Source organism: Anomalospiza imberbis, chromosome 30 (assembly GCF_031753505.1).
Source record: "Anomalospiza imberbis isolate Cuckoo-Finch-1a 21T00152 chromosome 30, ASM3175350v1, whole genome shotgun sequence".
NCBI classification, from domain to species: Eukaryota; Metazoa; Chordata; class Aves; order Passeriformes; family Viduidae; genus Anomalospiza; species Anomalospiza imberbis.
In genome coordinates this window covers 463,996-477,219 of record NC_089710.1, presented here as the reverse complement: position 1 = coordinate 477,219, position 13,224 = coordinate 463,996, and positions in this window count along the sequence as shown.

Genomic DNA, 13,224 nt, shown 5'->3' with positions numbered 1-13,224 from the left:
GGGTGACCTGCAGCACAGACCTGCTGGAGCATTTCAGCAACACAGCTCAAGTGTGCAGAGTGTACACCTCCCAGGGAAAACATGCCACAACCCCAAAATAAACTTGTTCAATGGCTTCTGAAATGAAATCAATCTGGGATGACCCCAAATGACATTTTGCAGCTTGCTCCAGCTGTAGCTCAAGCCCTTATCTGAACTGTTCTGTCCCCCACCTGCCTTGTACTTCCCAACTGCTCCCTCTTTTCCCCCAGTGAGTTCCCAGCCCATGGCAGTCTCCATCACACTGTTGCCTTCCTTGGTGCCCCTCACCACGAGGAAGGCTGAGCCCCAGGCTTAGGGACTCATCCTGTCACTGGCTGAGGAGCAGCAATGTCTCAGAGGTGCAGTGGGATTTTAGTGTCATTCAGAGCTGCTCTCCAGCCCTCAGCTCTCCTCACTGCTGAGTTCCCACTCCCTTGTCCTCGTCCTTGTAGCAGGAGGAGCTCTGTGAATCCCCTTGAGCCTCCCCACTCTTCCCAGCCCACGCACCCACCTCAGTTAGGCTGAAGCTGCAGCTTCTCTGTCTCCTCTGGCACACCAGTCCAGTCCCCTGTGCGGGGAGCCCCAGCCCCAGAGCACAGCACTCAGCAGTGCACTCCGGGCTGGAGCAGCTCCCTCCCAGCCCCAGCCCAGGGACCCCTCCAGCCCCGGGGCTTGGGGCACCGTCAGCACCCGCTGCTGCAGCCACCGCTTCTGCTGGCCCAGACAGCAACACCCAAACTGGGGCTGATCCCGAGGGAGCAGCAGCAGGGCCTGGATCTGATCCCTGACTCTGGGGCAGGGCTGGACAAATGACCCCCCAGCAGCAGCAGCACGTGGAGCTGACTTTCAGCACAGCCCCTGCCACTCTTCCCTCCCGTGTGCAGCGGTGTCACAGCAGCCTGAGGCACCTGGGAGCCCCCAGGGCCAGCAGGGACTGGCCTCCAGACGGCAGCCCTGGGCTCCTGGAGCTTGTGCAAGGAATGGAGCTGGGGACTCGCTGTCCATGGGGAGCTTCCAGATGGAAAAGGCTGCTGTGCCCAGGCAGCTCCAAGGGCAGAGAAAGGAGGGTCTCGACCACAGGATCTGTGCCAGTCCCACAGTCCTGGGCAGCAGCCACCGAGCCCTGGGGGAGCAGAGGGCACAGCAAGAGGGACAAAAGCAGGCAAGGTCAGAGACTGGAGAGAGCCAGACCCGGCAGCAGGAGCAGCTGCTCCATTGCACTCTTGGAGAAAGCTCTTGGCTGGTTCAAAGCGCTGAAAGGCGCGAAGGGCAGAGAGGAGGCCACAGCAAACACTGCTCCTGTTTCCACAGCCTCCCCTCTCCGTGACCCAGAAGGAATTGGATGGACTGTGTTCTTCTCCCCGAGTCGTCCGGTTCAGCACGAGCAGCTGAGCACCAGGAGCTGAAGGAGCTGAAGCCTCAGGCCACAAGAGCTGGGCCTGAGGAGACTTTGTGAGCAAATGAATGCTGCTAACATGGACCTGGCTGAATGCAGCAGATGGAATCATGGAATCACAGAATCCTTTCTGTTGCAAAAGACCTCTGAGCTCATCCAGTCCAGCCGGTCACCCAGCAGTGTCGAGCCCAGCACTAAACCACGTCCCTGAAGTGCCAAGGCCTGGACAACAGCCCTGAGTGAGGCCCTGAGCCAAAGGTGGCCTCTGGATGAACCTTCCAACGAAAGGTTATCTTTGTATCTGCTCACTAATGAAATATGCATGGTCATTAGCACTGTGATAGATGTATCCACTCATTAGTGAAACATGGATTGACCTTTCTGTGTTTAGAAGCCAGACAAGGCCATGAAATCTGACATCTGGCCTTGTCTGGGGCTGAATGGGCAAAGTCACCTCCCTTGGTTCCTCTTGGGCCCTCGCCAGGCTTTGGGAGGAACCCAGGAGGAGGATGAAACCAGATGTTCCCGCACCAGCAGCGCTGTCAGTTTGTTCATTCAGCACTGCCAGAGCTGGGCCCTCTCCCAGCGAGGCTGGAGCCTCACCTGTGGCTGGAGGCACCTGCAGGAATTCCCAGTGTCCAGGAGTGGCTCTGCAGCCCTTGGCTGTGACAGCTTCCCCAGCTGCTGTGTGGATCTGGAGCATGGTAAAGCCTGAGGGTAACTGCTGCTGGATCTTTCTTAATCACTGCTGCAATCTTTGGTGCTGCTGGCTGGGTGCATTGCTGAGCTGCTCCTTTTGTGATTCTTTGCTGCTTTGAGCTACAGTCAATGACACTGAGTCCTTCAGTTGGTGTCTGTGTCTTTGGTGCTGACCCTGCCCACTGGTGAAACAAAACTGGCACAGTCTGGCCAGATCACAACAAAATGCCACTTTTTAAATGTAAATGTGAGGAATCAGTCCCATCAGAAATTCCCAGATGGGAAGCCCTTCCCTGGAGTTCCCTGGCTCTGGAGTGGGCTGAGGTCAGAGCACCCTGTGAGCAGTGGGGCACTCTGTTAAAAGAGGCTGAACCCCTGGATGTCTTCAAATGCATCCAAAAATTGCATGTGGAAGAAGGCAAAGAATTGTGGGTTTGGGAATATGTGGGTGAAGTTTGTAAATGGCACATTGGAAACAGCACCAACAGAAGGAAGAATTGCTTTTGGAATGCTCCCACATGGAGGGACAGAGGAAGGTTAAAACTTGAGCTCAGGTTCATTTGTGCAAGTGAAATATAATATTATTATTATCATCATTAATAACAGTTATATAAAAATAGAACATGATTATACATTTTTTTTTTCAGATAGAATTAAAAATTGATAATGTGAAATAAGGCTGACAATGCTAATACGTCACCTTTGGCTGCTCACTGTGACACTGAATACCCTACAGAAAAGGACTGGCCAAGACCCAAATGTCACAATAGAACTTTGTGAATTGTGTATAATGAATAAAGGAGGAAGGGATGTTGTGGAAACCCAGGACACCGGGAGGATTTCTCTGTCTGCTCTGGGGTGTCCTGACCCCCAGGGGAGCACTGACTTTGACCCTCATTCATGGAGAAAACGTCCAAACCCTCAAGGTAAACTAGAAACCACAAAAGTGTGAAATAGATTGTAGAGATTGTAGAGAGGAGTTTAGTATGTCACATGGGTAAGAAATTTAAGCTTTAGGATTTTTAGTATGTTATAGATGGATTCAAGATTGTTATAAATGAATGCTCCAATTTATTAATTAAAGAAAATTTATTAAATTGTCCTAATATAAATTTAGAGAAAAACAACGAAAAGCCACTATCAAAAAAAGGTCAGTGCTGAGCCCGGGATCGGCGCTGGGTGAGACACAGGTTTGACCACTACAGCATAGGATCCCCTATGTTCACCCCGACTGTTCTGTCCAAGTGATTTATATATGTTTTTTCTTGCCTGAGGCAAAGTCTCTTTCTTCTTTTCTGGGCTGCACCTATTCATGTGGAGTTCCTTCACTGTGGCAAGTTGAACAGAACCCGTCCGATCGATCGTGCTCCTGGAGTTCGGTATTCAGATGTATCTCCCTGATGGTTCTGGTTATCTCACTCTCAACTACTTACAGCGTGTTTCTCGTTGGGCGTTCCAAACAGGTACATGTCACTTAGGGCGTGTAAGTGGTGCCATTGTGTTCAGCTGGATAAGATATACAGAAGTTTATTACATACAACAACTTGCAGAGTAAAATCTCGGACACTTTGTTATATATGGGATTTGACGCAGAAAAAGGGAATTAGAGAAAGGGAATTGGCTCATAAAATGAGAAAAAGACGAGAATGGAGATGCGTGAGGGAAAGAGAATGAAGAGAGAAACAAAAAGATTAGCATATAGAATAGCATGGTAGGTTAGTGAACACATTTTGGAATAGCAACAGCAAACCGTTTTACCAGCTCAAATGTGCAGCTCCCAATAAAACAAAAGCAGCCAGCAAAGCAGTTCAGTAATGTTTTACTTTCTAAATGTCCAGAGGGATTCAGCAAATCAGTACAAACATTCTGAAATACCTTGGCTAATGCTGGAGAATAGGAGGGGAACAGAAGCCCGGTGTTTTAAAAATTCTGCACTGGGACATTGAGCAGTCACTGTGGTGGTGAGATGGTTTCTCCTTGAAGCTGATGAGGGACAAAGCAAACCTCCAGCCAGCCACCCTGCTGAGAGCTTGGCAGTAAAGAGCCTGCAGCCAAGTAGGTGCTTTTCATCAGAAGAATTCAAAATAGTGTGCCAATATCCAAACCTGACCACTGATTGGTTTGACCCAACTTCCTGAAAAAATTCATTTCCATGTCAAACCACGACAAATATGTAAAATGTAACATAAGACACTTGAAAAATGATGAATGCCAAAGGATCTGAGTATTAGATCTTTCCTCAAAGAGAATCCTTTTTGCTAACATCTACACGCCAGGAGCTGCAGTGTAGCACCAGGGAGACAAAGGAACCCACCAGTGCAGAAAAGCACCCATCTCCGAGCCGGCCACGTCCATTCGTTTGCAAATTAGGTCCTTTTCTCCCTGCTGCCAGCTGCGGGTTTGAAATACTGTGAAGCAACCTTCCCGTCCTTGGTGGGGTGCTTAAAAAAACTTACAGAATATTTCTTATCAATATAACATTTTTCATACATCTATTTCTCACAAGCACGAATTATCTAAAATACACATAACAATTCCAAGATTCCATCTGCTGCATTCAGCCAGGTCCATGTTAGCAGCATTCATTTGCTCACAAAGTCTCCTCAGGCCCAGCTCTTGTGGCCTGAGGCTTTAGCTCCTTCAGCTCCTGGTGCTCAGCTGCTCGTGCTGAACAGGACGACTCGGAGAGAAGAACACAGTCCATCCAATTCCTTCTGGGTCACGGAGAGGGGAGGCTGTGGAAACAGGAGCAGTGTTTGGTGTGGCCTCCTCTCTGCCCTGCACGTCTTTCAGCGCTTTGAAACAGCCAGGAGCTTTCTCCAAGAGTGCAATGGAGCAGCTGCTCCTGCTGCCGGGTCTGGCTCTCTCCAGTCTCTGACCTTGCCTGCTTTTGTCCCTCTTGCTGTGCCCTCTGCTCCCCCAGGGCTCGGTGGCTGCTGCCCAGGACTGTGGGACTGGCACAGATCCCGTGGTCGAGACCCTCCTTTCTCTGCCCTTGGAGCTGCCTGGGCACAGCAGCCTTTTCCATCTGGAAGCTCCCCATGGACAGGGAGTCCCCAGCTCCGTTCCTTGCACAAGCTCCAGGAGCCCAGGGCTGCCATCTCAAGTCCCTGCTGGCCCTGGGGGCTCCCAGGTGGGCACAAGTGGGGCAGCAGAGCCAGCAGGGAGCCTGCGAGTCTCTTCCAGCCCTGTCTGCTCAGAGTTTGGGCCTTGGAGCCTCAGGTGGCCAAAGGCAGCTGCTGCTGGTCCCTCTGTGTGCCCCCGTGTTTAGCAGTGCTGCTCCATCCGTCTGTGCCCAGCCATGGGGAAAAGCCTCAGCCCTGCAGGGCCAGGAGCTGCCGGGCTCTGCCTGAGCAGCTCAGCCAGAGGGAAGGGAGCTGCTCCCCACGGGAACCAGGAGCCAAGGGCTGGAGCACCTCGTTCTGGGGCAGAGCCCAAATTCTGTGAGGGAGTAACAGAGTTATTCACATGCACTGGTGTGTCAGCTCTGCAGGTGCTGTGCCTGCAAACACATGGCTCAAGATGTGCAAAAGAATTCTGCAACTCTTGGCTGGAGCAGGATGTCAGCAGTGCTGAACTCCAGCTTAGTCCAAAGCAAACACTTTACACCTCTGCTCATATCTGCTAGATTTTTTACATCGGGATATCCAGAGAAAAGCAAACAGAGGAGTAAATATTTTCATTATTTATCAGAAATATATCTCATTTTGCTGAACATTTCTTTTTCAGAATGTGTTATCTTCTTAAAAAGAAAAAGAAAAAAGAAAAAAAAAACGAGAAAAATATTAAAGAGAAAAAAAAGAAACAAATGTGTAGTGAAATCTTCTTAAACTTTGGATTAAGAGGTAACTGATCTTTTTAAAGGGAGAACTCATATACTTTGTGCATGTTCTCATGCCTGGATCCATCTTACGGACTGACATCAGCATCCATTTTAAAGACTTTGGGTTTTGTTTCCAATATTAAGATTTTTTTTTTTAATTGGAGTTGAAGCAATAAGAGGATGAGAGATGAATTGTGCACGACTGTGTCTTGAGTACAAAAATATTGCAGTTTGAAACTTGGACCTAAAGTATTGAAAATGAAACTTACAAATCCCAGTGTATTGCGTGACAGCAGCTTTTCCTATAGGATGCGCAGCATCACAAAGACTTCATCAGTGGGGTTGGGAGGGCTTGGAGCTTTGTCCTGTGCCACTCTGGGATGTCATGAACCAGGACTTCGCCTGCCACCAGCCTAGGTCACCCTCTGCCACTGCAGCTCCTTGGGCCTTGTGTCCCCAGAGCAGACACAAAGTGTTTCTGCTGCTCCCCCTTTGCACAAACCCACAGAGAGCTGGGATTTTTCCAAGGCTCATGTCTCCATTGGGCCATATTCCCAAAGAACCAGCAGCACATCCTGATGAATACGGCGAGTTACGTGGATGGTTGTCAGATCCACTTCCTGCCTAGAAATCCTGAAATTGCTTCTAAATGCTGCTCCTTCAGCTTCTGGACACCTTCTCACACAGAGATGGGAAAAAAAATCTCCTGGCCACCGGCTAAAAGGTGAGTTATGCCCAAGTTAGAGCTCTGTGGGAAATCTCTGTCCCTCCCTGACGTTTTAATGTATCTGTACATGGGGGTGTGCATGGATGCGTCTTGTATACAAAGGAAGGAGCGTGCAAGCAACGGGACTGACACTTTCAGTGTCCATGCTATTCCATACCCATGGGTACTTAGACATTATGGAAACCCTGGCACACACAGAGCCTTCTGTCCATGGGTACAGAGACATCCAAGAGACCCTGGTACACACAGAGCCTTCTGTCCATGGGTACAGAGACATCCAAGAGCCCCTGGCACACACAGAGCCTTCTGTCCATGGATACAGAGACATCCAAGAGCCCCTGGCACACACAGAGCCTTCTGTCCATGGGTACAGAGACATCCAAGAGCCCCTGGCACACACAGAGCCTTCTGTCCATGGGTACAGAGACATCCAAGAGCCCCTGGCACACACAGAGCCTGCTGTCCATGGGTACAGAGACATCCAAGAGCCCCTGGCACACACAGAGCCTTCTGTCCATGGGTACAGAGACATCCAAGAGCCCCTGGCACACACTGGCCTGGCACACACAGGCCTGGCAGCACAGGTGGCTTTCCCCACAGGCTGCAGGAGATGAGAACACAACATTTGCCAACACTGACTGCAAGCCACAGCTCTGGGTGCTCCCCGTGAACCTCAGCTCTGGTACCACTGTCTGCCCCAAGCTTCAGGGGTTGCAGTGGGAGCCTGGCTGGGCTCTGCCCTGGGGCCATCCTGCAGGGACAGCTGCAAACAGGGAGCATTCCCTTGCCACAAAGAGCCAAGCCAGGGCTGCAGGGCAGCTGCTCCAGCCCAGACTGCACTGCTGAGTGCTGTGCTCTGGGGCTGGGGCTCCCCGCACAGGGGACTGGACTAGTGTGCCAGAGGAGACAGAGAAGCTGCAGCTTCAGCCTAACTGAGGTGGGTGCGTGGGCTGGGAAGAGTGGGGAGGCTCAAGGGGATTCACAGAGCTCATCCTGCTACAAGGACGAGGACAAGGGAGTGGGAACTCAGCAGTGAGGAGAGCTGAGGGCTGGAGAGCAGCTCCGAATGACACTAAAATCCCACTGCACCTCTGAGACATTGCTGCTCCTCAGCCCGTGACAGGATGAGTCCCTAAGCCCGGGGCTTGGCCTTCCTCGTGGTGAGGGGCATCAAGGAAGGCAACAGTGTGATGGAGACTGCCATGGGCTGGGAACTCACTGGGGGAAAAGAGGGAGCAGTTGGGAAGTAAAAGGCAGGTGGGGGACAGAACTGTTCAGAGAAGGGCTGAGCTACAGCTTGAGCAAGCTGCAAAATGTCATTTGGGGTCATCCCAGATTGATTTCATTTCAGAAGCTATTGAACAAGTTTATTTTGGGGTGGTGTCATGTTTTCCCTGGGAGGTGTACACTCTGCACACTTGAGCTGTGTTGCTGAAATGCTCAAGCAGGTCTCTGCTGCAGGTCACCCCATTTCTTCTTTGGCTGATTGCGGCCCGGTGCTGAGCTCCAGCAGAGCCCTGGCAGAGCCCAGAGCAGCCTCAGCACCCGCAGAGCCCCGCTGCAAGGAGAGAAACCAGAAAGCGCCCGTCAGCTGAAGGCTCCTGTCCCCTTGTCCCAGCCGCCCGCGGTGCCCAGGCCATGCTGGCCGTGCCCAGAGCTGTGCCCAGAGCTGCCCATCCCTGCTGCCTTTGGGAGCAGAGCAGGAGGGCAGGACATGTGCCCAGCCTGCAGCCGGCCACGGCACATCCAGCCCTCAGCAGCTGCCCAGAGCAGGATGCTCCTGTGCTCGCTGCCATCTCCCCAAAGCTCTGATCCCACCATGCCAAGCAGACGGGACCCACCTGGCGCCATCCCCCGCTGGAAGAAAAGCTGGTCCCAAACGATGTCCTCATCCTTCTCCAAGGGCACGGCCCATCCACGCCACAGCTGCTCCCAAGCACTTCCCCATTCAGACTGGACCCCAGCTAGAATGCTTCCTCTAGGAAAACACACAACAAATTATTGAAAATAGATTACAGACAAAAAGGGGAACAAGAAAAAAGGTCAAAAATCATATTACTGTCAGGGACTTGAGGAAGGCCCAACCCCTGCATGCCAGGGAAAAACCCACCCACAGGTGAGGGAAGCCCAGGCTTTCTCCCTTCCCCCCTGCACTGCCCCCCAAAATAATGGTGATCCCAAAGCAAACAGGGGCTGTGGAGCAGCCCAAGCCCTTCCTTGCCTGCAGAGCAAAGCAGCCCCTGCACAGGTTCTGGAGTCCCACCTCTGCTCCCACCATGGGGGTTTGTTTGTGTCGGGCTGGCTGCCCCAGCCCCAGCCCCAGCCCGGGGCACGGTGGGTGCTGGGGGCTGTTGTCAGGGCCAGGAGCCCACTCCCATTTCATCACCACCCCAGCCCATCCCCCAACCCTGCCAAAAGCAGCCTGGCAGCCGACTGAAGGATCAGCTGCATCCGCCCCAGCAAAGGGGGAACCTTTGGTTCCTGGCCAGGCTGTGCAATGCCCAAATCTGGGAGCATCCCCCTGCGTGTGGACTCACCTGCTAATTCCCTGTGGAGCCTGGCTTTGGAGAAGGTGCCAGAATCGAAGTCCATCATCCTCAGCTGCCGGTGGCCAGGTGGAGGAAGAGGTTGTCATCCTTGATGTCGTCCTTGCTGTCCCCAGCAGCAGCAGCCCCACCTGGTACAGCTCCTCCAGGGGCTCCTTCTCCTTCCCTGGGGGTGAGCCCAGGCTGTCAGGGTTCTGCCCAGGGCCCAGAGCTGTCAGGGAACCAGGACAAGCAAAACCAGCTCAGATGGTGGCCACCAGTGCTGGGCAGAGCAGCTCAGCTCCAGCACAAGGGCTGCGTGTCCCCATCTGATGACCCCTGGGCAGTGACACAGGCAGGACAAAATGTCTGGGTTCCTTTGCTTCTGATTGCCAAGGCATGTGTGGAGCTGCAACTTACCAGGGCCTTGCATCAAAGTGTGCCTGTGGCTCTCTCCCTTCTTCTAGGGCCGATCAATATCCTGCAGCCAGGGATCACAGAACAGCTCTTCCAACGAGGGCCTGTCCGAGTGCAGCATGGATAAACACCGCCTGATCAGGTCTTGGCACTCTGGGCAGAGAAACCAGAACCCGCCAGTCAGTTGGAGAAGGCTCCTGTTGGCTTTGCCCCACTATTCCCGTGTCCAGGCCATGCTGGATGTGCTCAGAGCTGGGCCTAAACTTCCCCATCAATTCCCTGTTTTGGAGGAGAGCAGGAGAGCGGGCCATGTGCCACCTCCTCAGCAGCTGCCAGAGCGGGATGCTCACGAGCTGCTGCTGTCTCCCAGCACTGGCATTGCCCCCGTGGCCAGAGATGAGGATCCACCTTGAGAGAGCCGTCCTGGCAGCGAGAGCTGATGGTCCCAGCTGATGTTCTGGCTCCTCCGGAAAGGGTGCTCCCCGCAGACCATCTGGTGCAGCAGGATGCCCAGGGACCAGATGGTAGCTGGCTTGCCGTAGTAAAATCTAAAGTGGGTCCATTCTGGGGGCCTGTATGACGGTGTTCCTGTGGAATACAGATGGGGTTCATCAGGGGGATGCTGCTGCTCCCAGAGCCTGGCCCCAGCATCCCTGGGCGTGTGGGGGCTGCCCCAGTGGCACATGGGGTGACCGCTGCCCTCTCGCCAGCACCTGGGACTTGTGTACAGACTCGGGGTTGGAAAAGAAGCCACTGGGGTTGGAAGAGGGCAGCAAAAGTCCTGGCAAGGCCCGACCATGAGGAGGAAAAACCCACCCAGTGCTTGGGAAAACCATGCCTTCATCCTCCCGGCCTGCACTGCCCAAAAACATCACGAATCCAAAACAAACCAGGTGAGTGGAGCAGTCCAAGCCCTTTCTCACCTGCACACCAAACTGGCTGGGACACAGCTTACGGCCCCCCTCTCTGCTACCCCCACCCACCCGTGTTTTTGTTGGGCTGGCTGCCCCAGCCCCAGCCCCAGTCCTGGGCAGAGTGGTGGGCAAAGGCTGCCAGCAGGGCTGGAAGCTTGCTCCCCACCCAGCCCTGCTCAAATGCAACTCAGCTGAAATCTCAGTGCCATGAAGGGCAGCAAAAGGGAGAATCCCCGCTGCCACAGCCAGCTTGGGCTGTGAGATGTTGGGCCATGAGATGCCAGGTCCGAGAGCACACCCCTGCATGGGCTCACCTGCAAAGCGAGTGTAGGGTGTGTCTTGCAGGTAGGTGCCACAGCCAAAGTCAATCAATTTGGCCTGTCCGGTGGCCAGGTCAACCAGGATGTTCCCTGGTTTGATGTCCCTGTGCAGGACCCCACAGCTGGTGCAGTGCTGCACGGCCTCCAGCACCTGGCGGAACAGATCCCGCGCCACCTCCTCGGACAGGAACCCCCGTGCCCGAATGAAATTGTGCAAGTCCTGAGAGTGCTCTGGGCGTTCCAGCACGATCAAGATGTCGTTGGGGAGCTCAAGCCACTCCAGCAGCTGGACGACACCGGGGAAGCCAGTGGACACCTTGTCCAGCAGCACGATCTCCAGGGGTGCGCTGGTGCCGTCGGGCTGCGGGAGGAGCACGATGCCATCAGTGGGGCTGATGCCGTGCCAGGGGATCGGGAGCCCCTCACCCAGCCCGGGATGCTCTGCGCCCTGCGCTGCCCCCACGCCCGCTCTCCCTCGAGGTGTCCTGGTGGCTCCCACCCTGCCGGGCCTCGGCTCATCCCCGCCCGGCACGGCCCGGCTTCTGTCGCTGGCCCCGCTCACTCACCAGCTCACCCCAGTGCAGGACGCGGTTCCTTGGCACCCTTTTGATGGCCACCTGCAAGCCAAGAGCAGCAGCGGGCTGAGCTCGCCGCCCGCCATGCCCAGCCCCAGCCCCATTCCCCCCCCCCCCCTCCTCCTCTTCCCCCCCCCCTCCTCCTCATCCTCCCCCTCCCTCTACTCCTCCTCCTCCTCCCGTTCCCCTCCTGCTCCTCCTCCTCCGCCCACCGCCGGCCCCGCCGCTCACCGGGGCGCCGTCCGAGAGCCGCGTGGCCGCGAAGACGCTGCCGAAGCCGCCGCTGCCCAGCAGCGAACCCAGCCGGTACCGCTCCTGCAGGCCCTGCTGCGCCTTCCCTGCGGGCGGGACGCGGCTGTCAGCGCTCGGCCCGGGGCCAGGAGCGGCCCCCGACCGCCCCCCGACCGCCCCGGGCCGGCCCTCCCCAGGCGTTCGCTCCCGGCAACGGGACAGCGGCGGCTCGGGGGCGGCGGCCGCGCTGCCGAGCGGCGGAGCTCGGGCCGGGGAAGCCGCAGCGGAGGCGGCGGCAGCGGCCGCGCCGCGTGTGTCCTCCGCGGGGCCCGGGAGGAGCCGGGGCCGGGGCCAGGCTCGGGCCAGGCGGAGCCAGAGGGAGGCGATGCCGCCCCAGCCCCAGGCACCGATGCCCGCCCAGAAGCGCCACCGCCAGCACGGCCAGAGCCGGGCGGAGGCGAGACCCCGGCGGGGGCCGGGGGAGGGGACGGGGACGGGGACGGGGGCTGGGACGGGGGCGGGGCAGCCCCGCCCGGGGCCGGGGGCGGGCCGGGGGCATGGCCCAGCCCGGCAGGGGAGAGGGAGACTGGAAGAGGAGAGGGCACAGGGAAAGAGAGGGCGGGAGAGGGTGTGGGACAGCGGGAGAGGGAGAGGAGAAGCAATAGAAAGTAAATAAAGTCGCTTCTTTCACTGCTGCTGCTGCCGCCGCTGCTGCCGCTGCTGCAACTGAAGCTCCGGGGCCATTTGTCCTCGTATCCGTTTTTCCGTCGCCCGCTCACCTCTGCGCCCAGCCCCCCGCTCCCCGGGGGCAGCCCCTGAGCCTGTCCAAACACGGGAACTTTGCCCTGTTCAGCCCAGATCCAGACTCTGGACTCCTGCACGAGGTCAGAAGTATCTCAGAGGTCCCCACTGAGGATCAAACCCTATCGGGGCACATTCCCTGGCTGGAGGATTCCCTGGTCCTGGTCCTGCACTTATGGCTCCAGCGTTGCTTTCCAGTGAATACTGGAAGGCAAACTGCGTGGCTCATGATACTTTAGAGTGTCTCGAACTCGTTAAGTCACTGATCTTAGAGGTGAGATACATTTGGTATTAATGGGATGGAGAAGTAGTGCAAGATGGAGAAAGGGAGCAGAGAAATAAATAGAGGAAAACATCTTGGACTGTTTCTTTCAATTTTCATTTCACTTCTGGAAAGCTGTTTCAGTTTTCCAGGAATCTTCTCCACAGTCCTGTTTGCTCTTCTCAAGAACCTTTCCTGGAGAACCAGGTTGAGCTCCTGTCACAAGATGTGCCACCACCTGCAGCTTCTCTTGGCTTTCCACACCATGAGTGCAGCAGGAGTCTTGCAGCAGAGCAGGACAAAGGTTTGGAGAACTTGACAGCTTGTCCTTTCTCTTCCTGGAGAGCTGGGGAGTTGTGCCATTGGTGAGGTTTTCATTGTGACTGTTCCAGCCTTGGGAAACAGGAGGTGGAACCAGGACTTGTTAGGGAATACAAGCCTGACTGAATGCAGAGAAGGAATCTCCAGAGCCCGCAGCCAGAAATGGAGAGTTGTGTGATAATCATTCCCACA